This window comes from Salmo trutta, chromosome 4 (genome assembly GCF_901001165.1).
Source record: "Salmo trutta chromosome 4, fSalTru1.1, whole genome shotgun sequence".
NCBI classification, from domain to species: domain Eukaryota; kingdom Metazoa; phylum Chordata; class Actinopteri; order Salmoniformes; family Salmonidae; genus Salmo; species Salmo trutta.
The window spans coordinates 49,825,038-49,837,504 of NC_042960.1; the positions used below are offsets into that span (position 1 = coordinate 49,825,038).

A 12,467-nucleotide genomic window follows, 5' to 3' on the forward strand; every position below is an offset into this window, starting at 1 on the left:
AATAAGTGTTCATCCATATGTGGGAACACCTACAAGACTGTTAAAAAGAATTCCAGTTGAAGCTGGTTGAGAGAATGTCAAGAGTGTCCAAAGCTGTCATCAAGGCAAAGGGTGGCTACTTTGAAGAATCTCAAATATAAAATATATTTTGATTCGTTAAACACTTTTTTGGTTACTACGTGATTCCATTTGTGCTATTTTCATAGTTTGATTTCTTCACTATTATTCTACAATGTAGAAAATAGTAAAAATAAAGAAAAACCCTTGAATGAGTAGGTGTGTCCAAACTTTTGACTGGTACTGTATATATATATATATATATATATATATATATATATATATATATATATATATACACATATACACATATTCACATATATAATTTATTTGTGGGGTTTATTTATTTTTTCTTGTTCAAGTGAAGAGGGCAAATGGGGACTTTCAGAACTGCATGAACACCCTGATAACTTTACAACAATCTATTGGCAAATGGCTCTCAATCAAACATCTCAAAAAAATACTGTCAATCTTCTGTATAGATCAGTGAACTCCAGTGACATGTAACGCAACAAACTGACACAACCCTAAGCTGATTAAATAGAACAGCAGCTCTGTGCTACACACACACACACACACACACACACACACACACACACACACACACACACACCAACTCTCTCCTAACTACTGAAAACTTTTAATGAGCACTTCTATCACACCCATAACCTCCCCTGCCCCTCCCCTCCCACCCCTTACTGAAATCTGTGGAGATCTGTCAGTGCCAACTAAATTCTTACTCAGGTTGTCAACCATGCCTCTGCTAGACAGGGTCACAGGGTTAAAATCGATTTCACAGGCCACCTGGAGAGCCTAGGCTGCGAACTGACTCAAAAAATGAATATCAGACTTAGAATTGCTTACCACCCAGAGCTAGGCCCAGGCTAACACGCCCACTAAAAAGTCCCCAGCCCAACAGAAGTTTGCACAGGCAGGCTGGAGCTGATGACCCTGCAAGCTGACCTCCTCAAACTTCAACTGAATTGTTCTGGCAGTTTCCACGGTGACGAGGCACTCCAAGCTTTATCCTACTTAGGCTACTGAAACAAGTGGGACCAAATCTTCTCTCCATAATCTACTGGGCCAAAATTGTTGCATTTCCTTATTTTCTCTGAATGTCCTTTTTACAGAGTACCTATTGTGATTTATTTAGCATTTAGGTTGGATTTCTTCAACTGTGTAATGTAATCGATAATTATATTGATATAATGATAGTTTATTATTTACAAAATTAGCTTTTGTTTATGTAACTATGGCTGTGGTTGTTGTTGTTGTTGTTGTTGTTTTGGAGGAGTAGGTTATGTTTTTGTTGTTGTTGTTGTTTTGGAGGAGTAGGTTATGTTTTTGTTGTTGTTGTTGTTTTGGAGGAGTAGGTTATGTTTTTGTTGTTGTTGTTTTGGAGGAGTAGGTTATGTTTTTGTTGTTGTTGTTGTTTTGGAGGAGTAGGTTATGTTTTTGTTGTTGTTGTTGTTTTGGAGGAGTAGGTTATGTTTTTGTTGTTGTTGTTGTTTTGGAGGAGTAGGTTATGTTTTTGTGCAATTTCTTGTGGTGTTAATGTGGTCAAATCCCACTCTGCCCTCCTCCCCTTGTCTGCATGACTGTTATTGAATTTCATTGCTGTCTTTCCATTTTTATTGTCTATAAATGTGAATAAAATTAGGCTGAATAAAACGATATCCGAGTCCCCCTAATCTTTGTGTTTAGTGATTGTTCCTGTCCAAGAGTCAGAGCAAACTTCTGCTCATACTGCTTCAACAAACTGGACTATCAAAAGGGGAATTTACAAATACTGATTTGTATAATCTCACTCATCTGAAAGAACATCAACATCATTCTCTTATTAAACCACAATTTCACAACAGTCACTTATGTTGACTTTATACACTTATGTGATACTTATGGACAAAGAGGGTTGGGATCAATTCGGTTTTCATTCGGTTTTCATTCATTCAATTTATCCCATGGAAGGCTACATAATCGCCTAAGGGTCATCCTTTGAGCTGCTTCTTACACTGGTCTAGAGTTCAAGACAATCAGAAGTCCTGACAACTAGAGCATTGAGTAAAATGAGTCTCCTATCTGTCAGTGAAAGCTGACACAGATAGGCCTAATCAAAAAGATGATTAATCAATAACTGCAATTTTCAAATGTTTTCTTTTCCATTCCCTGTCAATAATGATTTAATCAATTGATCCTTTTCTTAATTCATTTTCCCTTTCTCAGAATGTCCTTGTGGACAGGATTGTTTTGCGTTTTACATGAATGGTCACTTGGCGAGCGCTAACGCATTTTTCAGCACAATGCACGACCAAATAAAGCTAAGTAGACTGCGAAAACGTCGTTCTAACTAGATACTTTAATGTACACTTCATTACCTCAAGGATTGATTATATTAACATCTGAGCTACAAGCCTTGAGTGCAGTCTCACCCGGGGCGACTGTGTGATGGAGTGATGTTCTGATTGTGGTTGGATGCACGCGCAGTAGAAGGTGCTCATGGGTTAATGTCCCGCTTATCATCAGGCAAAACGTTAAATGACACAAGCTGTCACAAAATCAATGAGTGGTCCAGCTGTCCCGGATCTTCGTCTCCTCTTGAAGTCATAACTTGGACTGACACCATGCCATCTTTGTGGCCTTGCTTCATATGGCATTTACATTTCATGAGTTGAGCAATGAGCCATGGAAATAGAGGGCATTACTGTTTACTTCTAGGCCTACAACTATGGACATTGACAACCTTGACCCAGGAGTCGACTTAACATAGTAAAGGTAAATGTGTCTCCCTCTAGTTAATGTGAAATGTTATGTTTCGGCTGGTACGTATTAATTTGTGGATGTCCATCATCCATTTCATGTGATATGTTACATAATTTGTATGATATCTTACAATTTTAAATATGTGTGGCCTACATTAGGGGTTAGGGCAGGGTTTCCCAAACTCGGTCCTCGGGACCCCAAGGGGTGCACGTTTAGTTTTTTTCCCTCTCACTACACAACTGATTAAGATAATCAACTAATCATCAAGCTTTCAATCAGCTGTGTAGTGTTAGGGGAAAAAACTAAACGTGCACCCCTTGGAGTCCCGAAGATGAGTTTGGGAGACACTGGATTAGTGGTTAAGGTTAAGGTTAAGGTTAGAGTTAGGCAGTGCTTGATTTGAGCTGGATCCTGCAGAACAGAATCCGGCTCCTCTACATTTGTTCTGTTTCTTTCAGGAACCCATTTGTCAGGATCAAGTACCTCTCTTGGCATGAAAAACTATTTTCACTGTTTGCAATGTAAAAATGATAATAAAATCAGAGTTAAGTTCAATCAATCAAGTTGCCTCTTCTGTAAGGCCCCCTAAAACACGTCATGTGAAAACGTGCCTGATGTTCTAAGAATTGGTCGTGTCAGGTTTTATGGTTTGGCAACATTGTAGTCTGTTTAGACCAAGGCGTGGCCATTGCTGCGGTGAGAGAGAGAAGTGCGCCTGTATCTCTCACGGAACTACAATGAGATTCGCTTTCTATGATCTCTCTCTGCTCTGATAGACATAACCCTGCAACTTTAATCTTTGCAGTGTTGCACTTCATCATGTATTTCCTTATAGTGGCAGGAAGGGTGCTGGAAGTTCCGCAGCATCCTTGATACATTTAAATACATTTCTCAAAGTTATTGAATTACTGCTGTCTGTTCAGAAATAAATGAAAGAATAAAAAATACTACAACAGGAGTAGGCCTATAATTTAGCCACAGTGGATCAATAGCTTGTTAAAAGAAAACATTGTGTAAATGCCTAGCTGTGGACTGTGTGCCTACTGTTGGAATCGTAAGTGAACATCATGCAGGCAAAACAGGCCTTTCACAATATTTCCAATACAATTGTGGGAAAACACATGTTGGAAAGCAAATGGATTTTGCTGAAAATAGAATAGTAATTTGTCTGTAGGCTACCAAATATGCTATCAACTTCAAAATAGTCCTATTGAGGGAACAGCATTGTTTTACAAAGTTTAACTGACTTGCCTAGTTAAATAAATATTAAACAAAATACATTTTAAAAACAAGAGAGAGAGCGCATTGGCAGGAGCGCATCTGCCATCGCTGGTGAGTGAGCTGAACATCATTGGTTGAGTCAGTGAAACCGGAAAGGTTTATTATGAGTGTAATTTCCTCCTCATATTGTACACTATGTCTTCAGATACCTAGGCCTACGACAAATGTGTTTTTTTATTGATCTCAGATTCTCAGTTTGTCAGTGTCAAAGAAGCCTGTCATTTCAATCATTTGTGAGGTATTGAAAAAGATTATTGTAATGTCTCCAGACATCTAAAATTATGTAGAATTGCATGAAATGCGTTTATAAAAAGCCATTTTTTTCGTTGACCCTAGGCTTAAAAAAATGTTTTTCTATGTGTACAACTTCTGCAAGCGCCTCTACTCTACTGCTCTTTGCAAGCACAAAAGCGATTATATGCATGCAATGGTTTATTATAAAGCACCACCCAATTTACAAATTAAGCACTGGGGTTGGGGGTTAAATGTAGAGTTAAGGGAAGGGTTAGCTAACATGCTAAGTAGTTGCAAAGTAGCTAAAAAGTAGTAAGTAATAAGCTAAAATGCTAACGTTGTCCATGATGTGATTCGAACACACAACCTTTGGGTTGCTAGATGTTTGCATTATACCTATCTCCTTTTATTTTTGGCTTAAGTAACCTTCTGTATCATGTAACTATACCAAACAGAACATACCATACGTTTGCTGGAGGGATACAACTTGACATATACTATGTTATATCTACTCTTTATGGCCAGCCTGCTCTGGAAGGTTCTATTTTTTTTATGTCATTTATTTTTTTTTCACTTTATTTAACCTTTATTTCACTTATTTAACAGTTAAGAATAAATTCTTATTTACAATAACGGCACACCGGCCAAACCCGGACGACGCTGGGACAATTGTGTGCCGCCCTATGGGACTCCCCCCCCCCCCCATTAGGCTCTGTGATAGCCTAATGAAAAATGTATCTTGAAGCAAACAGTTGGTTTTTACTTGTGGTAGGTAGGCTACAGAACTCGTTTCATTGCGTTATGCTAATAGATGGGCTTATAACGCACAGACACTGAAATCTCATCCAGCTACGATTCGCTTTTCTGAGGGAGATGTCATTTCGCAGGGGGGGGGACACAATGACGAGCTCGTGAGTGACAGAGCTCTGATCTCAGCGATAGGAAGATAGCCACCTGATTAAAATGGTTCGCTTGTTCCCCTTAGTCACTCGATCAGCGTGTGAACTCTTCTTATTTATAATCAAATGCAGTGACCGAGTAGCGTCCAGAAAAGCATACTTCCAAGTTCCAACCCCATGTAATTCATTGCCCTATATTTATTAAACGCTGCCACAGGTGCAGCTCTCAAAATCCAATATAGATAATGTAAACTTTTATTACAAAATAATTCATAGGTTATTATTAGATTATTATTATTCACCGTCTTATGAGTTTTAAAAAACATGTGTGGTCGCAACAGTACACGTTTTAGAAACGAAAAAAATACATTTTGACCAATATATGATTAATATTTCCCAAACGTGAATGTCAGCCCCAGCCAGGGCATTGTTTACCCCGTGCAGACAGATCCCTGTCGCATCTGAGTCATGCGTCATTATCAGTCACAGAAAAACGCATTGGATGGTCTCTAGAGACTTGTTTTTTTAAAGGACCCACTTTTCCATTCGAGAACTGTTTCTGTCAGAGCGACAGGAGAGGGACCACTCAAAAACTGTGAGCCACGGACCACTCTTGAGTATTAATTAGGGTGATGCAATCCATAGAAACGTATGGATTCAACATAATCGACTTTCCAGTTCTGGCGGGGAGAGATAGAATAGACAAGTAGTTGGAGGATATAATTTACTGTTTGAGAGAAGTCATGCGTGTAATTGAGTATATTTAACACCACAATTTTTAATGATCAATGATTAAGGGTGAACTCATTACATGTTTCATTCTCTCTGCTTTTATCATTATTTGACTTTGTAGAGGATGTTGGTTCGTTTGTCATACTCTCAGCATTTCACACATTTGGACAATTGTGAAACATTTGGGAGGAATAATTCTGCGTGTTGTTTATTATTAAGCCCAACAATCTTTATTTTTTATGTCAGAGCAGGCCTATGTGATTGATGTCTCTCACATTCCTGAATAGGCTTCTTAAAGATTTATTCGGCTATTCATATATATTCTCATTTTGATTGTCCTACAGGCAAAATATGTGAGCTTTTTCATCTGTATTTTAGATATGTGATCATTTTACGTCCTTCTGTCAACAAACCCAGGCGCTCAAGCCGAGTAGTTCTCCCACTTCCATTCAAATGACTCGGGCATCATGTCGCATGTCTATAAAGGGCCTTTGTAGTGCCCTTTCAGTACTCAGACAAACTTTTGTAAACACTTTGTTCTAAAGCATACAGAAAGTCAGCCGCTTGCGAACGAGCTGCTGTCCTAGATTTATTTCCACGCACACTCGATCAGCCACAGGAGTAAACATATCAGAACATATTGATAAAGTTGGATAAGGTTAAACTTTTCATTGGGCCTACCGTTTCAAAGTTCAGACTGGTATTCCCTATAGATACAGGTCTATATGCTCACATTGAATGACTGAACTATCTAAAGATAATACATATTTTATTTTTACATTCTAATGTATTTATTTTTCTTAAATCTCGAAATGTGTTACCCAGATGCTTATAATGTGGGCCTAGATCAATATGGGGTGCATGAAGACTGAAATTGTGAAGGAATGAAGTGAACAATGAGTTCTGCTGTTGGGGAAGTCAGTGCATTGCTGTCAACAGAGGGTTGGATAGCGACAGTCATCATGGCCATTGCCACTACTGGGAAGTGACAGAGAAGTTCCCGTTTCGTAGTGAACGCTGTGTGAGTCAGATGCAGCATTCAGACCCTCAGGGTCTCTGACGTTCCATGGTGCCAAGATGTAGGCCTATAGACGTTAACAGGTTGCATATATACTATAATATTTGTCACCAATTGATGCTTGCTATAGGCTAAACCTGTGCATAAATCTGTGCGCAAAAGGGGCTAAATGGAAGAGTGATACTTTTAAATGAGTATGCTTATAATGAAACGACGTTATTATTATTATTATTATTATTAAACTTTTATTTAACAAGGCAAGTCAGTTAAGAACAAATTCTTATTTACAATAACGTCCTACCTGGGAACAGTGGGTTAACTGCCTTGTTCAGGGGCAGAACAACAGTTTTTTACCTTGTCAGCTCGGGGATTCGATCCAGCTACCACAACACTACAACCAACTTTAAAAAAGCATCTAGTATATAATGAAACATTAACAAATAACTTTTTACAACTTGTTCTAGGCCTAAGTTTTAATCATGCATGGTCTTTCGGAATGTTATTTATCAGGTTTGAAAAGCTTGTCACAGTGGATGTGTTTTTGGTTAGCATCGACACAGCAGCACAACTGTTAAAAGCTGCCTGAAACAAGCATCCTGCTCCCCACCCCACGCTGAGCTTCTCGCCTCATTTGTTTCCCAGGCTATGCCAGTGTTCCATAAAGCTCGAGCTTGATCTGCATCGTACTGCACACCCCTGCTGGCTGCACCGCTGCATCAAAGCATATATTGTTCTAGGCATGGGTGGACTGACCAATAGATGTGGAAAAGCAGAAACACTTGCCGGGCCACTATTGCTGCACATGGGTAAACTTTGTTTCCGCACAATAATAGCCTAACCAATAACGTGCGCTGTTTTCAGATTAGAATGTACTCAGCCTATCATGTAGCAGTCCGTTATCACCTGTTGCCTGACAGACTGCGGTAGGCCTGCTATACATGTGGTAGTGAAGACCAGAAGCCCGACAGACAGAATGTCCCTGAAGTGAAACTAAAGTTTTCCAAGTCTGCTCAGCCTTATTTCCCATCACACAATGACAATGTTGCCCATCAAGATTAGAACATATTTTACTTTACTAGTAGACAACCGGTTAAAGTTTTTGTTTAGTCTCTTTGAGGGGAAGGGGCAGAGGGCAGTAAAGCGCAAATAGTGTTAATGGTATATTTAATGGCAGAAATAGTATTAATAGTGTATATATTCCCCTTCGTAGAATAGATGAGTCACAAATGGTGTAGTCTATATGGACAGTGGTCGTGTCTTCTGCTCTAAATGATATCTTCGCTGTTCAATTGCAGTGGCCATGCACCTTCTGAAATTTCCACAATTAGATGTGCATTGTTCCCAACCCAATCTAGCGAAGCGTTTGACGTTTTTAGCCTAAATAATAAAGAGATGGTGATTTATATTGTTTTTCGTGAAAGAATGCAAATTATACGCTGTTATCCTGTCATTAAGAGTGTATTAACTCGAATTAGTTATAAAACAATGTGTATATTTAAATTTGAGCTATGCCTGCCATTTTCAGCAGTTTTGTTCCTGTCTAAAATAGGTCCAATCTGTGTTTGTATTAGCTATGATACATAGTGACATGCATCATCATAAAAAGTATAATTTCCCAATATGATTCAGATAACAGCAGTTTGTGTTTAGCCTACTGCGTCCCATCATTGGTAGAGCATGCACTATGCGGTGAATAACCGGATACATGCAGAGCTATGTTCAATTCAACCAGCAACAAATACTCTCAATGTCTACCTCAAAAGTGTTAGTTTGATTTAAAAATAAATAAAACACAACACAACTTGAGTCACTGAAATCATGAAACGTGAGAGACCAACTGTATGTTATCAGAGCTAAATCCCGCGGTTTGATTAGAATTATAGTCAAGTGCCAATAGGCCTCCATAGCAACTTCAGTACAGTGGTATCCCACTGGGCAAACAGATGTCAATTCAACCTCTATTCCATGGTGGTTCAACGTAATTTCATTGAAATCACGTGGAAACAACGTTGATTCAACCAGTGTGTGACTCAACCAGTGTGTGGCCAGTGGGCATATTGTATTTACTAGGACATTGTTAGTGCCTACTTATCCATTGAACAGTGGTTACCGTCCTAATCCCCTAGACGCCAGAATATGCAATGAGTTTAGGGTCGCCGTTTTAGAATTTAAAACCCACCATCCATTAAATTAGGGTGTGTCCACAATCGAAAACAACTAAGTGGCCATGGTGATGGTTGAGAAAAGAAGGGTTAAACATTTGATTGTTATTAATAACAGACTTCGGGGCGGCAGGGTAGCCTAGTGGTTAGAGCGTTGGACTAGTAACCGAAAGGTTGTAAGATCGAAATCCCGAGCTGACAAGGTAAAAATCTGTCGTTCTGCCCCTGAACAAGGCAGTTGTTCAATGTTCCTAGGCAGTCATTGTAAATTAGAATTTGTTCTTAACTTACTTGCCTAGTTAAATAAAAAATAAATACAATTACAGTATATCAAAATGTCCACAGAAAATAACTTGAAGAATGTTTTAAATAATGTAGGATATGATCTGTACTCAAAGCACACATTTTGATATTGCTATAAACCTTTCATTATAAATTATAAGTGATAAAAAAAACACAGGAAAATACAATAACAATCCTGAGAGTCATTCAGCCCATGCTTGTGTATATCTTCTGGCGAGCTGTAAAGTGTGTGAGCTCCGCTCGGTAAGGACAGCACTGCACTGAGAAAGTGTGAGAGGCGCAGAGATGATGGCATGCTGGCCGACAGTGTGTGGTCTATTGAACTGAATGCGCATTTTGGCTGCGCAGAGACCGCGAGACCCCCATCCCCCTGCTTCCCTGCACCTGCACGGGATCAGGGAGCGACTGCCATTCACCCCTGAAACCACTGTTAAAATAGACGATATCTCTGACAGTTTTCAATTCAACGAATCTCACAATACTACACCCCCTGCAGATACCCGTCCACTACAACCCCCAACTCCTCAAAAACTACAGCAGATAAAGCGACAAAAATGGTTACTTTAGGGAAAAGTCGTTTTCTGTACACTGTTATGTATGCTATCACTGACTAGTGGCCCAATAACGAGACATAGTCCTAGGCCTAATATTTTCCAGACGAAATAATAAGTGCATAAAAACATCAACAACAATAAAACAACATCAACAATAATAATAATGAATTAAATATAATCTCCTCAAATTCCATTATGCCACCAAAGGAAATAAAAGAGTATGCTAATATAGAACTATGCCTATTGTGTAGCCTACCATGACTTTCATCCAGATTTCATTATGTTTTAGTTTCTGAATAAGAAGTTATAAGAAGATATAGGCTACTCTCTCACATGGTGTGTCCAACCAAATATTAGACAATGAGGAACATGGAGTATAGGAAATGCTCTATTTACCAATCTAGTGCATGTGACGTCATTGCTCCATACGATCAGTAAATCTGGTAACTGATTAGGGGTTCGATTAGAAGCCTATTGGGGACTATTATGTGTGTGCACATTCCACTACCTCAGAGAACACTTACTTAGTGCTATCGGGGATCCATACACTAAACCCTAAGACTAACCCCTACCCTAACCCTAACTCTAACCTTAACCCTAACTATAACCTTACCTTAACCGTCGATCGGGTAAGGTCAGAGTTGGGACGTCCCAAGGATCCCGAATTAGCAAACACCGATAACACTATGGGACACATCTCTGACGTTTGTATATAATTTATCAAACGATACACATTTTAACTACAAAAACGAATATAGAAATATGACATAACCTATATGCCTATCTGATTAAATAGTGAGGTCTCTTGACGCATATCTTACTTTGAATGAGATCCGGACACTAGATATGAAGATGTGTTGGGCCCTCATATGTTGTGATTATTACTTTCCAGGGAGAGCGTGTCATTTCACAAAGATATCAAAAGATATTATCTGAGGGGTTTTACTATGAGCAAAACATAGAGTGCTTACCACCTGTTGCTGTCCACAGCTGCGGCAGCCTCCGCGCGGACCGCGGCGGAGCAAAATCAAGGCCTTTTGGAACAATTGGGTCCTCTTCGAATACGGCGCTGTTATCCTAAATCACACAAAACGATATGTTTAGTTGTCAATGTTTTACGTGTGTACTCGGTAGTTCCATTTATAAAAAAGGGACAATATCCAAGCATTCAAAACATTAGAGAGTTGAAGACAACCCAGCGGCGTTTGAATCTGGCGCTCCATTGAGCGCTTTGAGATTAAATCACGCAATTGAAAATACATTTAAACACTCATCTTTTATCCTTCTCTCCTATGTGGTGGCTCAACAAGGGGATTCCTTGACTGATCACTGCTCCTCCAGGGAATAGTCCAAGCCTGATATCCCTTATTCAATGTGTAGAAAACGGGAGTCTCTCAATGAAAGTCCAACACAAAAGTCTTAAATTCAAGAGGTTCAGGAGCCTAATATTAGGTTAATAGTAAATTCCCTCTCCCTTATCACAACTATTGTGAATTTATCCTAGTCGCCCGCTCCATTTCTATTTTCATGAATGTTTTCCACTTACGTATTTGCAATATACTTTAAAGGTAAAATGCATATCTGTCGTTTCTCCTAATCTCCAAAAACATGAATGTAACTAAAGTTAAACGATCATACTCAAAATATATATAGGCTAGCATATGATCACACAGGCCTTTCGTGCTGCCATTAAATTGAAATTAAAAGCCAAACACTCGACCTTTAAACATCCTAGTTTATCAAACATGTTCAGCTATTACAGCCAATTATAGGTACTGCTTGTATAAATAATTCATATTAACCACTGCTGCCTGACCTCTTGAAAGTCCGGTATAGGGACACGATTTTCGGAATAATACTTTGGAATGAGCCCTCGTCAAATATTCATTTATCCGTTAATGTGAGCTTCTCTCCCCCGAGACCCAGTCTCATAGAAGCTTCCCAGCCTTGGCAAGCAACAGTTCTAATCTACCTCGGTAGTTAGTTCAAAAAATAAATGTTTTTAACACCCACAGATTTAAAACGTTATGTTCAATGGATAGACCGTAATCTCATCCAGGTTTCATTTTGAGAAACGACAGACGACAGTTTGAACACTTCCGGCAAGATGTTTTAAAGTTATGCCCATCGAGATGAACTGTGTGAACCATGGTTAAGACAAATCATAATTTGAATAAACAGTGAATTCAATGCCCACTCGAATATGGAGATATTTAGGCTATAGGCCTCGGAATGAAAATTATTTGCGCTGTTTGGGCCTTTTGATTCTTTGCAGAAATACTTTCCATTTGATTGAATCATTAAACAGGCTACATTAAGTGTTAGCCAGTAGAACAATTGATATTAAAATAATAATACAATTAGGCCTAATACGGAGCGACATTAAACAGGACAATGAAAAATGATGTGGTGCATGCATGCTTTCAAGACAAGTAGGCTTATAACAGGCATATTTATTCAATCAATT

General features: G+C 38.9%; 1 long non-coding RNA gene across 3 annotated transcripts in view; it reads right to left on the reverse strand.

Moving 5' to 3' along the window:
• Window positions 1–12,467, reverse strand: part of LOC115192518 (uncharacterized) — a 125,745-nt gene that overhangs the window by 12,129 nt on the left and 101,149 nt on the right. For all 3 annotated transcript variants that reach the window (XR_003877951.1, XR_003877950.1, XR_003877949.1), the window contains one exon: window positions 10,972–11,077. This is a non-coding gene — a long non-coding RNA (uncharacterized LOC115192518). The remainder of the gene's footprint in view (window positions 1–10,971; window positions 11,078–12,467) is intronic.